The following is an 18,570-nucleotide window of genomic DNA, read 5'->3' as shown; positions in this document are numbered from 1 at the left end:
TTACTTAATAAGTCCTCTTGTGTCTTTGGTAAATTATATTGAGTGATGGCCCAAGACACTGAAGGCTCTCTGCTCATTGGCTAATTTCTGATAGATACTAACACTGTCACTTCTACCAATTGAGTTGGATGCTCAGCCATGTCAGTTGCAACTGTACCCCAATCTATTTATGCCAGTTGTGTGTGCTCTTGTAATTATGTAATTTAATTAAATGTCACACAAACCAATGAAAGATGAACATGAAAAGAGAGTTGTTTTTATGTACACCAAGAGGAGTGCTTTGGAAAATCTTGATAAAGATGAATCACTTCAAAAAAAAAATTTAAGTAAAAGAGGCAGGAAACGTAGATAGAAAAACAACTGTAAAAGATAGGAAATAAAATCTTAAAAATCTCACAGGATTTTGCCGAAAAGCACAAGTGGAGCCAATAGTGGGAAACTAGCCATAGTTAAGAAGCCGGCTTAACTGGAGCACAGTGGAGACAGGTGGGGAAATCCTTGCTGGTTTAACCAGCAGTGTAAATGATCAGAACCTTGCTTTTATTGGCTGGGAATGGGTGGGGTAGGCCACTGATCTGAAAATCACAGTCATCCACCTGAGGCTGGATCTGGGGTGGTTTGAACCGTGCTGGATAGGAGGATTACTTCTAAAAGGGTGAGCAGAACAAACAGCTCCTTCTCCGTCACAGCAATTGCTGTTCCCTGAAATCCTCCCTGCCTTCTTGCCTGGAATGAGCAGGAGTCTTGGAAACCCCATTCTGTCTGAACAGTCTGTCCCCCTGTGTGTGATCCCAGGCTGTCAGAACAGGCCATTGAAATAACGCTTCTCTGAAAGACTACTTCCAGAAAATCCCAGCTCTTTTCTGGGCCACCGTCCCCCCTTTGAAGACAGTTATTAATTTGGGGACTATGAAAGAGCTTCGGGTGAAAGGTCTTCTGACCTCATCCTTCTGCTTGCTTGTAAGTATCTCTTAAGAAGAGGATAAATACTTTTAGTCACAGCCTTAAAGTCTCCATGGGCCTTGTGCCCACACACTCAAAGAAGTCAGACCTAAATGAACTCAAGACAGTGAAAGATGACAGGTCAGGGGCCCTAGCTACACCCTTCCCCTGCCTTTCTTTTCTCTGTGGGTTTTCTCTCAGTCATAATGCAGATTCTTCTCTCTGTGAGGCTAGGGTCTATGGCTGCTCTAGAAGGAAAAGTTGGATCACTGAATGAGCTAGAATCCCTGTGTGTAGGTACAGATGCCAAGCAAAACATACGGAATCTATGTCCCTAAACTTTTACCAGCCCAAACCCTAAAGGAAAAAGGCAAATGTAATTGTATGTAGATGGGTCAAGAAAAAGATAGTTTAATATAATTTTAATACCAGAAAATAAACCGACTTAGAGCAGAATGACTGAAAAATGAAAGGAGAAGATAGTGGTGTAAGTGACATAAATGTCTCCTACATTAAACAAGTTAACAAATGATATTTAAGTTTGCGGATTACTGCTAGGAGAATTAAAAATAGAAATAGGCCAAGAAGGTGTGGGACAAGGAAGAAACTTCTTTTCATTGCATATTTTCTCTTACTCTTTGAATTTGTACGTAAATCATAAAAGGTCTAAAAAAATGTACACTAAACTTTTAAAAATGTGTTCATCTAGAAAAGGGGGGTGGAAAGTTTGTGAGAAGAGAATGCTTTTCGCATTGCCTAACCTCTGTATTATTCCCAATGAGCAAGCATTCCCACTAAAATTAAAATTTGAAAATTGGCAATAAGGGATTATACATTATAAAGTGGAATGCTATGCAACTATTTAAAATATCACTGTTGTAGAAGATGAAAGGAATGAAACATGTTCATAATATGTGCACAAACTTTTAAGAGCTTTCAGCCCCATTCCCACATGGGCGACATTCAAAGAAATTGATTGATTCAGGGCTTAAAATATGTTCTAAATCACTCACTTTATCAGTTATAATTAAAAAATACTTTATGGAAATAATCAACTTAAAAAAAGTATAAAAATACAGTAAAATAGTCATGTTGTCCACTCCCTAGACATAACATTCTAGAGTAGAATCATTCAGATTTTAAAATTTTTTATGCCATACATATGTATGTATAGACACCACACACATACGATTTTATTAAACAAAAATGGGATAATGTGAATCCTCTCATGCAAAAATAATAGAAGTTGTTCAAAATATGTGTGTTATTCTTACACCATGGCTTCGTTCATGTTTTCTGTATCCTTCTAAGTTGACAATACCAATTTCTATAGTGAGGATCATGTCTAAAATATTATCAAAATTATAAAGACTTTTGAATTTAAAATGAGTTCAAAGGCAATTAGCTTAAAAAGCCCAAAAGGCTTTATTGAGTTAACAGTAAGATTTAAAATGAAATTAATTTTAAAGCATTGATTCTTTTTTTCCAAAAGAATGAGACATTTAAATTGTTTTTTAATTCAGCGTTTCAACTCATGAAGTAAAATTAACTCAACTTAGCTTTTCTGTAATGTTAGCAAATAGGTCTTAATATTCACACGGCCTGACACCACAACATGCCAATGCTTGGAAGGCTCGCTATTCCCCAGAAAGCTGGGTTCAGCACTTGGCAGGCATGCATTGGACAGCATTGCCATTGCTTAAGAGATGGGAGGTAGGGGACAAGCATCATTTATTTCTCAAGACTCCTAAAGCACCATTGGATGTGAGGTTCTATCTATGCGCCCTTTAAAGGCATGACATTGAAATTTTAGGCTGACCCTTGGTCAAGGAAAATCTAGCCTTGGAAGAACTTCATTCACCAGCTCTAATTATCGCCATCCCCTGCCAGGCTGCCACCGGGGCCTCAGTGTCATCTCTTCCTCTTGGGTGCGTCCTCTTGATAAAAAGATGACGCCTTCACTGAAAACTGAAATAAGAAGGTACTTCCTCTGAGGCCAGTGTCCCACCAGGGACACTGACACTTTATGGTCTTGTGTGAGAAGAAGGGCCACACTCCTGAATGAGGCCACAGGGTGGGGCTCCCAGGCTTCTGATTGGGCCATGCGATGCATGGAAGTGTTTCTTAAACCTCTCTTACGTGTAAGGTAGCACACTGAGAAGCGTATCCATTCGTGAGTCAGATTTCTGTGTTCTAACCCTAGGGCCCTCTAGGAAATAATTAGATGACCTGAGTAATGATCTAGCCCTAATGACTCAGTTCCCTAAACATAAAATGGGAACAATAAATAATACCTTTGTTCGACCGTTTTCTTTAAATGCTGTATTAACCCGGTTTTGAGAATCTGGCTAGAAGCCAGTCAGTTCCTCTTCTTGAGCAGCCAATTAAGTCCACACCCCTAACCCCCTCAAACTCTCTTATCAAACTCTCATACTCCAAGCCTCTATAAGCCCACCCTAAGCATCCCAGGGCCAGCTAAAAGACAAATCTTCGCAGCCCTTATCCCCAGAGCCTGCCAAAGCTGTTGAAGTCAGCCAATCCTAAATCCGTTTGCCCTGCCTTGCTCTTTCCTTCTTGCAAGAACCAAAATAAAGGTGCTTTCCCACAGTTCCCCTTGCTCCCTCTGCTTCATGACCAGCCCTGAAGCTCCCCTGAGTGGCCCTGCATGGCATGCTGTGCTCCCTCCAGGGAATCGTGGGTATGTCAAAACTGCACAGCTCTTTCTGGTTTCTCTCCCTTGATCTTTGTTTCGCCTCACATACCTCACCCAAGGCAATGTGGTTAAAACAACCTGCCCTGCATAACTCACAGATTGATTTGGAGACATATTAAGATAATGGATATGAGCGCCCTTGAAAGAGTTGGGGGGATTGCAGGCATGGATGGTCTAAAGTGCCCTATTCAGTAGTGGAGAGCAGCATAAGGACAGGTGACAGATGCACATGGTAGTAGCCATCATTAATGCTGACAATACTGCGTTCTCTCCTTACTGGACACACTAGAGATTATATCTCCTAGATTTCTTGTTCCTGGACAGAGCAAAGTAACTATTTCTGGCTAAAGGCTGTGAGTGGAAATAACATGTTTCACATCCAAACTGCAGCGAGGAAAAACCCTGCAATACATTCTAGCTCTCTCTTAATTTAGCAATGGGTATGGGAACCATGCATGGAGAAGGCAGAACCACAAGATGTAACAGCCTAGGTCACTGACACAATGCATGCTGGGGAGCCCCCGACGGTTAATATGACCTCTAACAAATTTTACTTGAGTGAGAAATAAACTATATTCTGCTGGAATTTGGGGTATTTTACAGCTATTTAAAAAATAATAAGAGAATACTAAGAACAACCAGCTATACGGCTATAAATTTGAGAGCCGAAATGGGAATTTTTTCTTTTCTTTTTTTTAATTGGGGAACAGTGTGTTTTTCCAAGACCTATCAGTTCCAAGTCAAGTAGTTGTTTCAATCTAGTTGTGGAGGGCATGGGGATTGAACTGGCAACCTTGGTGTTATGAGCACTGCGCTCTAACCAACTGAGCTAACCGGCTGCCCTGAGAATTTTTTTGAAAAACAAAAATTACTAAAACAGCACAGGAAGAAACAGAAAATTTGAATAGCAATGGGCCTATAAAAACAATTGAATTTTTAATTAGAAACCTTCTAATAAAGAAAACTCCAAATAAAGATGTCTTCACTGGTGAAGTCTATGAAACACTTAAGAAAGAAATAATACCATTTCTACACCAAGACCCTTTCTAAACAGAAGACATAAGAACATTCTGCAATTCACTTTATAAGATTGGTATTAGCCTAATGCCAAAACTAAACAAAAATATTATAACAAAAGAAAACTGAAGATCTTCATGACTATAGAAGCAAACTTCCTTAACAAAATATTAGCACATTAAATATAACAATAAATGAAAAAAATAATACATCATGACAAAGTAGGGCTCATTCCTGCAAAGGAAGATTGGTATAGCATTCTAAAATAATCAATATATTTTACCATATTAAGGAAACAGGGGGGAAAAAACTATATGATCTTATCAATAGATGTAGCAAAATCATTTGACAAAATTCAATACCTATTCTCTTCTTTTAACTTGGTCAAAAGTATCCATATAAAAAAACTAAAGCTAACATAATATTTAATGGCAAAAACTACACTATTTCCCATGAGGAACAAAAACTAGGCAAAGATATTTGCTTTTACCACTACTATTCAGCATTAGAGGCCTAGTCTCACTCAATAAGGCTGGGGTCAAAAAAGGCATACAGATTGGGAAAAAAAGAATAAAAGTGTCTTTATTCACAGGTGACATAATCACATACAGAGCAAATTCTAATAAATCTAGAGAAAAACTTTTAGAACTAATAATGAGTTGAACAGTTTTAGAAAACAAGATACAAAACAGTTCTATACTAAAATAATTAGAAATTTGAATTTTAAAAATATCATTTAGGATAGCATCAAAAATTAAATACTTAGGAATAAATCTAACAAAATATGTGCAAGTTTTGTTCTCTTAAACTGTAAAACTTTGCTGAGAAAAATTAACAAAAACTAAAATAAATGGATAGATGTTACATGTTCACAGACCGAAATACTCAAGTTGTTAATTTTCCCCAAATTAATCTATAGATTCAGCTCAATCACAATCAGATTCTCAGCAGGATTTTTTTTTAAGAAAATGACTTGATTCCAAGTGTACATAGAAATGAAAAAAAAATCTATAGAATAACTAAAACAGCTCTGAAAAGAAGAAAAAATGGAATAATTAACTCAGTTTAAGATCGATTATAAAGTCAAAATAAGACATAAGGATAAACAAATAGATCAATGGAAAAGTATTCAGAGACCGAAAACAGACCTATGCACATATGATCAATTGATTTTCAAGTGCCAACGGTAATTCAATGGGGAAAAGAGTCTTTTCAACAAAAAGTGCTGGAAGATTGGATATTTATATGGAAATAAAGCTTGTCCATTACCTCATGCCATACATAAAAATTAACTTGAAATGATTATACGCTTGAATGTGAAAACTTAAAACTCTGAAACTTTAGAAGAAAACAGGAAGAAAATATTTGTGACCTTCAGATAGGCAAAGCTTTCTTAGATAGAAAAGAAAAAAACACAAACCATAAAAGAAAACACTGATAAATTGGACTTCATCAAAAGTTTAAAAATGTGTTCTTTAAAAGACACTAATAAATAGTGATTGCCTATGTCAATATACTTGCATTTGCAATACATATATATCTGAAAAATGGTTTGTATCCAGAATATATACCATAATCATATAATTCAACAATATGAAGACACAATCTAGTGTTTTAAATGGCCAAAATATTTAAACAAAAACATTAATTTAAAAGTTTATATAAGCACCTGAAAATATGCCCCAACTGTTAATCATCAGGAAATATAAATAAAAACTACTGCATACATTACAATGGCCAAAATGTTTAAAAACTGGCACTACCAAGTGTTGGGCAGGGTATGGAGGATCTGGATACCCTCGCTTCCTGGTAGGAGTGTAACATTTTGGCAAAAAGTTGATTCGTTTTCTATAAAGTTAAACATACTTTTACCATATTAATCAGTAATTGTACTCCTAGATATTTACCCAAGGTAAATGAAAACATACATTCACAAAAAGATGTATTCAAAAATGTTCATAATAACTTTAACCATGATAGCCCCAAACTGAAATCTATACCAGCATTCATCAACAGGTAAATGGATAAACAAATTGTGTTATTTCTAAGTAATAAATACTACCCTCTTATAAAAAGAGCTAACTACTGATACATGCATCAAAAAGAATGTGTCTCAAAAGCATTATTCTGAGAAGAAGAAAAAAAGAACACTGAGTATGTGCTAGATGATTCCGTTTATATGAAATCCTATAATATGCAAGTCTAATCTATAGTCACATGAAAAAGATCAATGGTTGCCAAATGTGTGGTTGTAAGGATGGACTACAAAAGGTAGGAAGGAACTTTCTAGAGTGATAGAAATTTTTGTCTTTACTGTGCTTGTGGTTACATGGCTCTACATACTTATAATTCATCACTTAAATGTATTTAAATTATATCTCAATGAAGTTTAATTTTTTTTTTGAGTAATCAGTGAAAAGCACAGAGAGTTTGGCAATCTTAAAACAATAGGATCTGGGGGCAGCCCAATGGCTCAGTTGGTTAGAGTGCGAGCTCTGAGCAACAGCGTTGCCGTTTCAATTCCCACATGGGCCAGTGAGCTGCGCCCTCCGCAACTAGATTGAAGACAACAACGTGAGCTGAGCTGCAGCTGAGTTGCCGGTGGGCAGCTGGATGCATGCTCTTAACAACATGGTTGCCAGTTTGACTCCAGCATGGGATGGTGGGCTGTGCCCCCCTGCAACTAGATTGAAAGTGGCGACTGAACTTGTAGCTGAGCTGCGCCCTCCACAACTAAGACTAAAGGACAACAACTTGACTTGGAACTGATGGGTCCTGGGAAAAACACATGTTCCCCCCCAAAAACATACTGTTCCCCAATAAAATTTAAAAAACAAACAAAACAAATAGGAACTGAAATATACTTTTTGACTCCCTATTTCATGGTAAAAATATAGAAAAAAAGGACTCTAATCATGGTCATATGCTTGTGTCCATCTCTGAGTAATGTGAGTAGAGAAGGGAGTTACTATACTATGCATGCTCTATCTGTCCTTTTAAAAGAATTATCTGAAATGGGACTATCAAAGGTCATCCATGAAACAAAAGCTTGAACATCTTTTACCTAATCCACACAGACTTCTGCAAGCAGCAAAGAACCTGAAAAAATATGTATCTTCTTTCACTGGCCCTACCCAACCCCTTAAAAAGTAAACAAAAGAAAAGAAGAGGGTAGAGAGAAGAACTGTGTTTGAATCCCAGCTCCTCTACTTTCCAGCCTTGTGATTTTGGCAAGGTACTTAACCTTTTTCAGACATGCTCTTCTCATCTGTTAAGTGAGGACAGAAACTATAACTCAAAAATGTTTTGGTATATATACACCAAATGGAATACTATTCTGCCATAAGAAAAGATGAAATAGTGCCATTTGCAACAACTTGGATGGATCTTGAGATTATTATGCTAAGCAAAATAAGTTGGACAGAAAAAGTCCAGAACCATGTGATTTCACTGATATGTGGGACATAAAACTGAAAACAACAAAGGAACAAGACAAACAAATAAAGAAACAAAAACTCATAGACACAGACAATAGTTTAGTGGTTACCAGAGGGTAAGGGGAGAGGGGAGTGGTAGATGAAGGTAAAAGGGATCAAATATATGGTGATGGAAGGAGAACTGACTCTGGGTGGTGAACACACAATGTGATATATAGATGACGACTTACAGAATTGTACACCTGAAATCTATGTAACTTTACTAACCATTGTCACACCCATAAACTTTAATTTTAAAAAAATGTTTTGCAAATATTAACAGAATACCTTATGGAAAATGCTTAGCACTGCTTGAAATATAATAACAGTTATAGTAAATATTAGTGGTTAGGGGAAAAAAGTTAGTCCTTGTTATGTGAGATTTTGTCATATATTCCTTTTATTTTTATGTCAGCATGTGTTCCCCAGAATTCCTGGAGTTTCAACAATGCTTTTCATGCACCATAACTTCTGCTGTTAGAAGATATTCAAATTCTCAAAGAATAAAATAACACACAAATGTTTTATATATTGTGTTAATCATTTTTCCCTTTGTTTATTGTTTGCTTCTTCTACAGAAAATAGATAGAAATGCAAAAAGAATGTATGGATGATTAATTTTAAGGGCCTAGGGTAATCAGAGAGAACAGATCTAGCAGTTTAAATTTAGTCTGGATGTACTTTCTTCTGCAAAGTTTGGAAGGAAATGATGTCACCACTTGGAGTATGGGAAAGGAGGAAATTCTTATCTGATCTTATGGATGATGAGACATGAGTAAATCCCCTCCCAAAAGTCTTAAGTAAATTTAATGGCTGACTTCAGTGTTCAAACCCTACCCATCATTCAGGCTTATTCAACAATTTATTTAGTTTCTAAATTTTTTTAAATTGGTTCAACTGTTTTCAGGCAACAAACAGATGGAGTTTATGACTGGTGAATTCAAATAATCAGGCTCACAAACCGAGAGGATGGACTTGGTCGAAGAACAGACTGCATTGTTGAAGATAAAATGAAAGGGTAACCTTCACACACCAGCATTTTACCGCTGGGAAGTTCCAAACACTGATGAAAACAGTTGGCTGTCCATCTGGAAAAGGTATTTAAAATTAACTTAGATGCAGAGTGCTATTTTAAGGTAATAACTGCTTTCTATAGGTGTCCATTCTGTTCAAATGTAGGCCTCAAAGTCATAAAATATAACACGTGTATCTATGAAAAGATAAACTGAGGCATATTAAAAATTTTAGGAATTTATATGAGCCAAAGTCTATTTGAATCAGGTAGCGCCAAACCAAAAGTAGTTAGGAGCACTCCACAGACAGGAACACAGGGAAAGACTTTTATGGAGAAAAGGCAGAAGCAAAGTAAGGAAACTATTGATTGGCTATAGCTTACAGCCTAGCTGTTTCTGATTGGCTGTACTTAGGTTTCAATTTTGTAACTCGAGACATATACAGGCTTAGATTTTGTTGTGCTTATATAGGCCAACATAGCATGAGAGCCATATCAGTCTAATGGCCCCCATGTTTAATTAATTTAAATCTCAATAATCTCAATGCTGAGATATCTTCTGCGACTCTAAAAGACACCATTGAATCACTTCAAAATTGAGACAGGTTGAAGGCAGTAACTAATGTCAGCAATTTATGATGAATTTAGACTATGAAAATGCCAGATGTTAGGCTAAAAGATATATATGATTGCATTTAACAGGTTTTTCTTTTCACACAATGATTCAAGGCTTTTAATAAACTGTTCTAATCAATAGTAAAATGCCTGACCAAAGCTATTAGCCTCAGCATTAGAAGGCTAAAAGGTAATACTATCCCAATTATATTATAGCTACTGAGATGGCATGGCTGCAATTAGCCTGGAAATATGGTTAAATTACTTAAGTGTTACCCTGAATAAGCCAGGGAACAGACACACCAGTTTCCAAAATTAAAATCACCGTGGACCCACGTATCAGGTCTACGGATGGTTGGGAAGTCCTTTTAAGGATCTTGTTCTGCCCCCAAAATATGCAAGTTCATAATCCTGGCTCAGACTTACTGGTTATTGGTACAACATCAAAATAGTATAGTCTCTTCCATGACTGCAAGGTCTCCCTGTACAGTCATTAACCAGACATGAACTTGAAGAAAGGTGAGGCAGACACAGAGCTCACCAAGACATGCATGGGCCCCTCTGTATGTCACCGTCTCCTTTGTAATTGGGTTGGGGCCATGTCACTGGCTTCTGGAAAATGGAATAGGCGTGGAAGTGATAAGCTACACCCTGGCCTGACTATTAAAAACATTTCATCATGGGGTCCAACCCTTTCTTCCTTTTCTGTGGCAATGCACGAAGTCACGGTGTAGCTACTAGAAAAGGAAAATAGCCTAGAACTCAAAGCGTGCTGTTTGGAAGGGAGACTCAGGACACACTGGGTGTTGCCTCAGAAAGGTATGAATATCCTCCTTTCATTATTGCTGTTAAGTCGGGAGGATTTCAGGATTTATTTGTTATTACAGCTTAGCCTACCATATCCTGACTAATATAAAGCTAATAAAAAAGATCTGTTTTGACTATAACACAGCAGAAAATACATTCAGTTCCCTTTATGCCTGCTATGTCCCCGAGAGATTTCTGTTACCAAAGAACTTTGCTTGATATTCAACCAACAAGAGGGCTCAGCTATATGTAAGAGTCATTTCAGCCACTTTCCAAAATTAAGAGTCATAGGGCCTTTCATTTGTGCAGCAATATCAGCGTTTTTTTTTCATTATACATTCATACACACATCTTCACAACAGCCCCAGAACTTCTTTTTTTTTTAAGTGTATAAAATTTCAACTTTACGACTGAACAAAGTGAGTAGCAGCAGGGTTTTAAGTGAGGTGCCCAGTAACCCAGCTAGTCAGAGCACAGATGAGACAGACTGCCGCCTTTATCCTTCTGTAATCAAGAAAGGCTCCACACTCTCAGCCTCATTGCCGATTTTTACAAGCTCCTTTTAATAACCTTTCTCCATTGCATTCCTGACTTATTACCTCCCTGGCTTCCAGCACTCTTATTTATATGCAGACTCATTCCAGCTGCACATCCCCATGTTTATGGTGTGTTTACTGTGTTATCTCCTAACTAGAGTCCATTATCTACTGAAACAAGAAGGATGTTCGCGCATGAGACACAGCTTGCCTGTGGCTGCCAGACCGGCTGAGCCCGTCACAGGAGGCAAAGATGGATCTCTGCTGGTGGAGAGTAACCTGCTGTTTTCATACAAGCTTCCCCTTGGGGGGCTCCAACAGGAGGAGAGACTAGAGGGCTGAGAGCATGTGACTTACTTCAGGGAACCAGGCCAAACGCCTTTTCAAAGTCTCACTTCCAGGCAAGCTTTGCCCTCTGACCAGGAACCACGGCCCGGGGTAGACAGGCCCATCTAGCGTGCCTGATACACTCCAGGTCAGAGAGGTTGCACTTGTAGTCAAATTGACTTAAACAGAAAGAAAGACTTTGTAAAGGTGGCTGAGAAATATTTGACCTAAATTGCCTACTTGGAGAATTTAACTTAGCTCAAAGCCAAGTTCAAAAGCTGTCCCCACTTCCTGCCTGAACCACCCATGTGGCCCATTTAGAATAACAACAAGAAGAGGTGCCCAGGGTGGGCAGTGCAGGGGGCCCTGGGAGGTGGGGCTGAGCCCTGGCCAGTTTGAGCCCCTCCCTCATCCTTTCTTCTAAGTATCAATGGCCATTACTGAAGGTGGTGGAATGGAGACTAATGTAAATGTAATATAGAGCCTGCCAGCTTTCAAGTCAGTAAGTGCTGTTTTCAAACTCTGGCTCAGCACTTAATAACTGGGTGGGTGACCTTGGTCAAGTGATCTAACCTCGCTATGACTTGGTTTTCTCATACGTAAAATAGGAAGTAAGAATAGCTGCCTTTGCTGATTTAGTGTAAGTTTAGAAATTATATATACAACCATTCATCTACATATACAATGCTGGGTGTTGCATAAGCCCCGGCATATGATCAGCCCTCAGTCAATGGTAGCTTTTGGGCTGTTTTTGTAATGATGATTATTGAACATAAAACTGCTTATTTGTTCCCTTGCCCTGATCCACCTCTCAACACAGCCATCTGTGCGGGACCAACCTTGAAAAACAAACAAACCCCTTTCATAAGGAACACAAACCCAGCACAGTGCCCGACAGTTAGTAGATAGATACTCAATGTATATTTGTGAAATTGAACTGAATTGTGCCCCAAATTTTACATCCATAGGCAGCTTCCTTGATTTGCCTCATTGACTTTGAAATTCCTCTAAAAAAATTAAGCTTGTCTTCCTCCTGCCTGGAGCTTCGAAGCATTTGGGCGGCAGTTATGAAATGTTTATGACTTTTTGTTTTCGAACTAGTTCACATTTGGTCATATGCTTTCACATAATTATATTAATACTAGGTGCAATTTAAGAAAACAGGAACAAAACTGATGGATCACATTTCTTTCTACGTGCTATGTATTTTGAACTGGTCTTCTGATAAAAGTGGGAGAGACTCACAGAAAAGCTTTAGAATTCTAGCTAGGGGTGATGGTTTTATACTGCAGAATATCGGCGTCATGTCTTCTAAGTCTGTCACAGGGTCTTAAGATTAGAAGGAAACTTAGAGGTCATGGAGTCCTACCCCCAGCCCAGGCAACGTCTGCCAGCTCATATCAGGGAAACTGTGAACAGCACTGGCTCCACAGGGACTGGCACCAACCCCGAGTCACACTGCCAGGCCTTGGGGTGACAGATGCCCCTAGGTAAGGAGGGGCTAATAGGCCTGGAAGGACTGCAGGCTAATCGGCCTGCCGTGGTACACCAAGGAGTCTTGCCTGGCTGTCTCCATCGTACAAAATGAAACAGGAACATGCAAGGTTAGTGACGAGAACATATTTTTAAGGCACAGAGCTCTAGCGTGTGAGTGTGTTCATATGGACATAAATGCACATCTTAAGACCTCGCTGCAGGTAATACTCACGATGGGGACACACAGTGGACACAAAGCACAATGCAGCTCATGTACAACCTTTCCTTCCTGGAGGTCACGTGTTACTTTTTACAGATGTCTGCTTTGGTGATTAACCTAGACTTCATTTAGTGCAAACTTCCTTCATGAAAATGTATTTTAAGCCATTCCTTTGCAGTGCTTGCTTTATATCCTTGGAAGTGGAGGTGGAGTTATATCCTGCAAACTTGCTTAGTCTGAGATCTAGTCCAGGCAGAGACCTGGCGAGTACCTCGGTCACAGTCCAAATCCAACAAGGGCTAAGTTTCCAGTGAACTGGGCTGGGGTGGGGGTGGCTGGTCCCTTGTCTGCATACTAAATCTCTATTTACATTTTAAATCACTATTGTGTCATAGGGTTACATTTTGACAGCTGCCAAGTAGTAGTTAAATTCAGAATTTTCCTCTGAACAGCAAATAGTTTATGTTTCAAATAGCATAATTTTTTATGTTTGTATTCCTCACCATAATTGTGTTAAGAAAGCTGTCAAGTTTGGGGACTTCAGGGAGTAACATGAAGTGGCCCTGGTGAGTTCCAGAGGAACTCTGTGAGGCCTCACATTCTAAATGTAGAGGCTCTGTTTACAAATATTCTGTCCTTCTAAGGAAGTGCTGTTGGTTTGGATTTGGGATTATGGTACGCAGACAGCTTGGGCTGTCACGGGGGCCTTGCATTTCTTATATTCATGTAGGCATTCATTCATTCACTCACTCATGTATTTATTCATTTACAAAGAGTGTATTTATAGTTTGTCTTTGCTATCTGGTGAGATTGGGGCCCCTGTTCTGCCATTAAGGTGGGGGACAGAAGTTAAAAGTGAGCTGCCTAGAGTAGAGAACCCAAACACTCAGGTTGATAAGCAAGATATATCTTAAGTAATTTTGATTCTGCCCAAAGAACTTTCAGTGTCTTGTATCTGGTGGTGGTGGTGGTGGGGGGCAACAAAAATGATTCATTTAGAAGAGCAAAGGCTATTACACACATGTGTGTCACATGCAGAAAACACAAAACAATAGCTGACATATCTTAAGGCCGTATGTTATCCTGGGTGACTAAAGAATAAGCTCAGATTTTCACCTTGGTAATAAAGTTCTTGCAGGTGAAGCAGAAAAAGTCAGAATGCCAGCACATTCTGTGGAGGAAGAGCTAGGGAGATGCTCAGAGCCAGTACCTCTCTGTGACAATGAGATGGCAGACTGGGAGTCCAGTTCAAGGCAGGACACAGGTCCACAGATGAGGTGAGATTTATACTCCCCAAAACAATCAGGCTATATATGTACTGGGCAATTGTGTTAACTTTTACATTTATGTTTTTTGTTTTAAACAACATAGAGTTTCAATGGAGAGGGGAGATCTGGCAAAGATTCATTAGGATGATAATATGTGAAATTAATATTGAAAGTTAGGGAAGAGTATCTCAAGGGAAAAGGAAAGGAAGGGAATCCCAAGTAGAGGAAATTGTATGCAAAAAGTGAGGGGGAGCAAGGCAAGTTATCCTCCTGACACTCAGGGGTGGGCCTTCCTTCCACTCAGAGTCACCACAGGTAAAGGAAGATTCTATGAGGCGTTGGTATCCCAAGGTGTGTCACCCACAATAATACTGACAAGAAAACACATGCTATTTTTTTCCTTAGAATTGAACCTCAATCATCTAGTTCCCAAAGGTGAACTTTAGGTCATTTATTTTTAAAATACTTATGGATCATTTACTATAATCCCGGCTCTTTGTGAGTAAGTACTGGTGTGAACGGGAGAGAACTTGGGTGGGGGTGACAGAACTGATGTTATACTTCAGAAGGAATCAAGCTAATGGCCTGATAATGTAGGCGGAAGGAACTCATATTTCTGAAAACAAGGCAGTATGTAATAGATGTGAAGTGGTTAAAACAAGCCAGGTTCTTGAAGAGAACAGAAGTTGGAGGAGGAGGAGGTTGTCAAATGAATTAAATATCTTGACAGATGAGGCAAGGAAGAGGGTGTTGGCCATTCCAAGAAGAATGTTATGTGACAATGAAAAGAGCCACAAGTGTCGTATAAATTGAGGAATGATGAGAATTATAAAGTACATATTAGGGACTCCCAGCAAAGAAAGATTCTAAAGGGTCTTAAAAGTCAGGCTAAGCTTAATTGTTAGGAGACAATGGGGGGCCCTTTGAATTTTCTTGAGCAAGGCAGTGACTTAAAAAGAAGAATCTGCACGGGAGCACAGAATAAATTGGTGTGCATGGAGCTGAGAGGCAGGCTGTCCAGTTGAATCACCATAGTCTGAATGTGAAATGATAAGAAATGGACCAGAGTTCTGGTTGTTGACATGGAGATGAGGGGTACAAATTGAGAAGGGGGTTCGTGATGGTGATGTACACTGTGCATGAAACAGTGGATGAAATCAAACCTGTGAAGAAAGGTGTAATGTCATGGAGAAGGAGCTGAGGTGTAACAAGGAAATGGGTGTTCTTAACAACTGTTTACAACACCAAACATGCCTTAAAGGAGTTATGGAGGATGTTCCTGTAGGAGAATTGGGGAAAGCTTTCACAAGGTACACATCCAACAACCCCAGCATGGTAAGCACAGGGTGGGGACTGGTTTACTACCAAAACCACCAGTGGGGTTAACACTCACCACTTCCCTTTCCCTGAACCTATCCAGTCAGCTGTTTTCCTCCATATTTCCCAAGCCAGAAAGTCAAAAAAAATTAAAAAATAAAAAAATAAAAATAGAAAGCTGAGCAATCTGCGGGATGCCATTTAATGTATAGTTCATAGTTCATTCAGGGCAGCCAGGAAAGTATGAGGTGACATATCAACTCATCCCAAATCGTTCTTTGAACAGGAAGAAAAAAATTCAAAGCTATACAGGGTCCTCCATGAAATATTTTGAGGATATATTTTGAGAAGGGAGGAATGGAGTATAATGCGATAAAACCGTTGGGATCACAGCTGTTTCCTGGAGCTTCGCTTTCCTTACCAGGGCAATTTGGAGCCCTGCTGATGACCTGAGGGTGCGAGAGGATGTCTTGGCTCCAGGAAGTGTTCCCTGGGAAACCAGAGCTTTTTATAAACACGTGGTTCTGTTCTTTCTGTTGTAAGAATAGTAGGTTCTGCTGTCCATAACTCTTCACCTGCCTCCTTCCCAAAGGCTGACATTCCAAAACAGTAACAAATGATGGCACATTCCCCAGAGGAAGGCAGCAGGAGGCCCTGCCCTTTTCAAGTTGAGCCAGCCAACATGGAGTTAAATTCTTGTCCCCATTTTCAGTGGAAACAGCATGTATCTGTCTTGCAGAGAGCCAGTCCACTGCAGACCGAGAACCTTTCAGTAGCTTCCTGACTCCTTGCAAGTCATGGAGTCTTACTGACTTCGGAAGGAGTCCGTAAAAATATTCTGGAGTCAACAAACCTAAGGATCTCAACAGCAAATAACAGCAAAAGTTTTGCAAGTGGTTCCTTGCTGGGTACCTCAAGTGATAATAAGACATCAGTTTCAATTGGTTTCTCACTTACCTGGTGTGGTGGATCTGCAGAATCTCCATCATAAATAAACAACTGCCTAAGACAAGACCAGAAAACAAAGGTTAAGAAGGTGACATCAGGAGCCACAAATTCTTAAAGGCCGATGCCCCTCCACAAACTACTGATAGTCATACCCCATGAAATTCCTGCTCTATTTTAACTGGATGGCCCAGTTAATGAATGCATCTGTTAATTTATTTAAGAATGGGTTTTCTTTAAACTATGACAGATTCAATTTTCCCTAAGATACACCATTCCAAAATCGATAAAGATCTGTGACTTATATTTATGTACAATTTCATGGGAGAGAAAGAGATTTTTGAATCCTTGTGGCTGGGGTTATAATTTGGGGTAACTTCAACTCATTAATTCACTATTGCAATTAATTGCATGCTTACCCTTGGCACAAAGTGCCAAGGGACTTAAAAAACATAAACACAACCAATTTTTGTCTTCAGAGGAGTAGATAAACTTACAGTCTTGCAGGACATAAGGATCAGACAAGGAAAGTAAAACTGATGTAAGAGCAATAGGAGAGGAGGATTTGAAATAATGCCAATAATAACAATAGCAATAACAATAATAATAATAAAATGTATATATAGCACACAGTATAAGTCAAGCACTGTTCTAATTATTTTAGACATGGTAATTCAAGTAGTCCTCTCAACAGCCCTGTGAGGTGAGTACAGTATTTATCTCCATTTCTCAAGTAAGAAAACTCAGTTCATAGACGTTAAGTAACTTACTCAACGGTCGTAAAGTAATAGTGTTGGGTTTGGAACGATGCTTATACACTGTAACTCCAAACGCCACGTTCTGAATCACTACGCTATTGGAGTCCAGAGCCAGTCAAATGCAGCATGGTGCAGAATGTTCAGGAAAACTTCTTAGAGGAACTGCATTGCAAGCCAGTCTGGAAAGATGAGCTAGAATTTTGAAGTATGAAGAGAAGAACAGACATCCTTGATAGGATGAACAATCTGAGCCAAGTTACGGAGACAGGAATAACCATGGAGGAGAGAGTGGCACTGTGATTAAGTGAGTGGTCCCTGGAGCTTGGCAGCCACTCACTAGCTCTGTCACTTTGGAAAAGTTCCCTAACCTCCCTGTTGTCTTGGAATTCTTATTATAAAGTGGGCATAAAAATTAGTGCTGAACAGTAAATTGGTAAACATTTGTAGACCCCCTCAGAACAGCCCTGATATATAGTTTGTGTCATATAAAGCTTTTCCAAGTGAGTAAATGTAAATTGGGGACACTGAAAGACAGGCTTGGACAAAAGGCTAAATGGTTTGTAGCTGCTTGTCAGGGTGTGTCTTCCCTTATCACCCGCCCCTGTCAGGACCATCTCCTTGGGATCCCAGAATAATTTTTCTTGGGGATAGAATGGGAGGACATCTCCTGGCCAAACACTATTATGTAAGACATAGTGCAATTAATGTCAAAATAACCATAAGCATTTACCCAGAGCCTGCGTGTGCACAGTACTTTTAGGAGTGCTCAGTAATTTGGGAAAAAAGAAGACATTGTGGTTCGAATGCCTCCAGGTGACCTGCTGCATCGGGAGTCCGCGGCTACATCAGGCCCGTGGCTGCTGCAGTACAGTGCAGACATGGCTGATCGCAGCGCCCAGAGCAGCCCCGGGAGGGTGGGGATGAGTGGAGGGGGTCAGAAGCCCTGACTAGCTCATTAGTGCTATCGGGATTTAAAAGAGAGATTCCCAAATCCCAGGAGGTGGCTCACTGCTTGGAACAAAACTCGATGCATTAACATCCTAGTATTCCAAAATGATCCCCAAAGCCCTGCAGTTACGCTGATGGAATGCAATGTATACCAAAGCAAGTGCTGCCAAAGCCCAGGCTGGGCGGGCAGGAG

At 39.5% G+C, this 18,570-nt stretch overlaps 1 long non-coding RNA gene across 1 annotated transcript; it reads right to left on the bottom strand.

The window, feature by feature from the left end:
• Positions 1–15,938: 15,938 nt before the first annotated feature.
• Positions 15,939–18,056, bottom strand: LOC109392356 (uncharacterized). Its single transcript, XR_002126045.1, has 3 exons — positions 17,442–18,056; positions 16,684–16,729; positions 15,939–16,587 (listed from the first exon to the last, which is right to left on the bottom strand). It is a non-coding gene; the product is annotated as an uncharacterized LOC109392356 (long non-coding RNA).
• Between the last annotated feature and the right edge of the window lie 514 nt (positions 18,057–18,570).

Source organism: Hipposideros armiger, unplaced genomic scaffold (genome assembly GCF_001890085.2).
Source record: "Hipposideros armiger isolate ML-2016 unplaced genomic scaffold, ASM189008v1 scaffold_0, whole genome shotgun sequence".
NCBI lineage: Eukaryota > Metazoa > Chordata > Mammalia > Chiroptera > Hipposideridae > Hipposideros > Hipposideros armiger.
This window is presented reverse-complemented; position numbering and strand designations above follow the sequence as displayed.